We start from the raw sequence: 3,757 nt of genomic DNA, 5'->3' as shown, positions 1-3,757 counted from the left end.
GAAATTTCATTATAAGTATTAATCACATACATGTGCCAATTTTGCCGCTCCGTTAAAACGGTGTTGCATGGTCATGCATTTTTTACGTGACGTCATTTGCGTTATACAAACATAGTGTAAAAACGCGCTAAATGTTAGTGTTACACTATAGGCGCATCATTGAAAAATGATTCTTTTTCACTTTAAACACTATATTTTGTGCATGTGATAAACAGAATATTATATCCATGTGAGTGCAATACTGAATTTATTGAACTTATTGAATAAAATAGTATATCATGCTCGCCAAAGGCTTGCATAATATAACTTTATACAACTCATTCAATAAATTCAGTATTGAACTTTCACTCATTCAATATCCTCTTTTTAGTAAGACAATGTAGTGAGCGAATTACACTAAAATTGATACAGGACACATTAAACACGGCATGGTGGCCAACTCTGATAAACTTAGTAAGAGGACCGTGCTATCTCCTACCACAACCAAAAAACATATTAAAACTGGAACACAAACCAGAAATGAAATATCCGTTGACAAAAACAAATCTGATTGCTTTCGATATATCAGGGCAGCCCTTCGAAAGCAAGGAATACCACAAGTCGCTCAAGAACTCATTATTAAATCTTGGCGTGACAGCACAAGAAAACAATATATTTACGTACATTACGAAATGGCTTCATTCTTGCGAACGGCAAACAAATCCCTTTAAACCTAATACACAAACAGTAGTACAATTTCTCGCTCAGCTATTCTCTATTGGACTCGGCCCGGTGAATTTTCGTACTATTAGTTCTATAGTAAATCAGTCAAATTTGAGGTTTAATTCTGGATTCCAATGTTCTTGATGAATTATATACTGTCTTCAACTTTTAACATTAACACTATCTAAGTCAAATGATGCCCAAAATATAATAGGTTAGCCATCTACTTTTTCAGAAATCTTCATTCTGTTGTAACACTGTTTAAATTCACCACTTTAAAAACTCCTGACAGCTGGTGGGTAGTACATCTTTAATCCTTCCACCAACAAATGAGTTCCTGGAGAATACACAAAAAACAACTTTTAAAGTCATCATATAACACACAAAAACTACACACATGCAATAAATACACTTTAATTATGAACAATCTAACTAGAGATGACTTAAATTGGGCCATTTCATAATTTTAAAGAACTACTTTCTAGACTACAATGGGCTGGGTCTAATTCCGTACCGGGTTGAGACCTAAATGAATCCAAAATTTAAGTTAAGCCAAACTTTATACTCATTTCCTAGTAATTTAGTGTTATACAAATACAGTCATATAGGTTTGACATGTCTCTAACAAATTTACATTAATGCGGTACAATTTCTTAAATATGAACCTCCATGCGAAAAGTCAGGCTCGGCCAATAGAATTTTACGCAAAAATTTATATTACAAATTCTGTCATATCTTTTGATTCTGTAAATGGATTTTCTTTGAATAAAGTTTAATGTTACCGGCTAATGTCATACAGTTACTTCTATGAAAGAATAAGACCTTATTGCTTAAAAATTGTAATAGAAACTCAATTTCTTTAAATGAGAGCATGAAATTTTGGGTTAAAATACAAGTAATCACAATTAAATGTGCTTTTTTCAAATTTTTTTCCTTCAATATTGTAATAAAACTTACTGATTATGATTTTTACCTATATACCATGGTAAATAAAGTAAAGAACCAACATACACACCCTACATTGTTTGCTTAAGATATCAATGAAGACAAACAGAGGTAATCTTAAGGTTAGCAAAGAGGTTACCATATCACCATGGGCTATGTCTTCTGACAAAGTAAGATTAGCCAACTCTCACACAAATAAGGTTTTAAAAAGATGACACATACGGTCCCCCACTTTAAATCATTGAGAAGTCTTAATATAGTCAGAATTAGAGAAATTTTCTCCTGAAATAAATCAAAATAACTACCAAATATTGCCCGAGCATTGGGAGGCGCTACCGCCGATAGCTGAAGTTTCAAACTAGACATAAGTTATTACCTTCTCAATGTGTCCTGACAAAGCTGCTGCCAAACAGAGCTGAAGGAGTCCTTCTATAGATCTTTACCAGGATAAGGTAAGGTCATATACTCAAACCCAGGCTTTGGTAACTGCATGGTCTGAAAAAATATGCAACACTAGTACATGCTTAAGAAAATTATAAGGGGCATTTATGCTGTAATTCTAATATCTGAAAAAGAAAGAAAAAAATGTCTTAATTAATAAATGGCTAGATTTGCTAATTCACACAGGAGAGCTTATATAAATATTGTGTTCTGAAAAATGCATACCTGCATGAAAATAGCAGTTTAGACATTATAAACCTAACCTAATTTAACTGCTGTGCTACAACAACAACAACAATTATATCAACTGTGTTATTCTAAATGAGCCAATTATCCATAAAATACACTGTTTAATGACTAGAAAATCTTTTATGTGTATATATTACTAGCAAATACATTCTGCAACACAGCAAAACATCAAGTTTCACTACACTGAAAATGCCTATATTTCCAAAATATAAATCACATTTGTCCTGTTCAATTGTTAGTTCTTCTTCATTTAAATACAGGACAATAGTGAATATTTACATACTGATTACTACAGCATCAATCCTTTGCTGAAACATCAAAACATATAATGTGTGGTCCATATGAGCAATAGGCTACTATGGTGCTTGTTCGAATCCCATGGCCGGTGAATCTTGGGCCCCTTAGAGAGCTCTGGAATGAGCTTGCCAATCACTTTTTTTACCAATGTAACCAATCTGAAACCACACACTCCCCAATTCCTTCAATGCATAATTTATCCATAATTTAAGATGCATTTCTCTAAAAATTATCATTTTCTATATAAATCTTATAAAAATAAGCTAGATTTATAGCATATTGCTTAACACAGGGTGCAAAAATAAAATTTATCAATTTATAAACTGCTTTTTACAAAATTTAAATTTCATTTTTTAATTCTAAATTTATTTTTACAGTTTTAATTCAATAAAATGTGGTTAATCTTTCATGCAAAAGCTCTGTACCCTTCTCCCTGCTTACTGACACAGTAGCAGACATCTACATTTGAAGGGGAGATAACAACAACAACATATGTCCCAATTTAAAATGTCAAATTTTAAAATTTGAAATAAAATTTAAAATTTTCAAACCTGTCAGTAATCCTTTATTTTCCTGACTTCTATTCATAAACACAACACTGATGCAAAGTTTCATCCATATCCATCAACCAGTTCCCATTTTTGACATTTCTTATCTTGGACTCGGCCCGGTGAATTTTCGTACTATTAGTTCTATAGTAAATCAGTCAAATTTGAGGTTTAATTCTGGATTACAATGTTCTTGATGAATTATATACTGTCTTCAACTTTAAACATTAACACTATCTAAGTCAAATGATGCCCAAAATATAATAGGTTAGCCATCTACTTTTTTCAGAAATCTTCATTCTGTTGTAAAAGAACCAACATGCTTTACAAAAAACCATTCACCTACTTTAATTGATGTAATACTTACAAATTCCAAAAATTTTCTTTGTAATACAATAAACTTCAATACTGGACTAAGTGACTGTCACAACATGATCTGTACTAGCATAAGAGAACATTGTGATCCTTTCAAAACCAAACCAATAAATTTTAGATCATATAAAAGTTTTAACCATGAAGATTTTAATAACGACCTGGAACAGGTACCATTTCATGTTGCTCATGTTTTTGACGAC

The 3,757-nt window shown here is 31.9% G+C and overlaps 1 long non-coding RNA gene across 1 annotated transcript; it reads right to left on the bottom strand.

Moving 5' to 3' along the window:
* Positions 1-771: 771 nt before the first annotated feature.
* On the bottom strand, positions 772-3,464 carry LOC132731496 (uncharacterized). Its single transcript, XR_009625899.1, has 3 exons — positions 3,186-3,464; positions 2,024-2,142; positions 772-1,039 (listed from the first exon to the last, which is right to left on the bottom strand). It is a non-coding gene; the product is annotated as an uncharacterized LOC132731496 (long non-coding RNA).
* Positions 3,465-3,757: the final 293 nt, after the last annotated feature.

Source organism: Ruditapes philippinarum, unplaced genomic scaffold (genome assembly GCF_026571515.1).
Source record: "Ruditapes philippinarum isolate M1 unplaced genomic scaffold, ASM2657151v2 ctg5532_1_1_1_1, whole genome shotgun sequence".
Classification (NCBI taxonomy): Eukaryota; Metazoa; Mollusca; class Bivalvia; order Venerida; family Veneridae; genus Ruditapes; species Ruditapes philippinarum.
The sequence above is the reverse complement of the archived record's forward strand: the minus strand, read 5'-3'. Positions and strand labels throughout refer to the sequence as shown.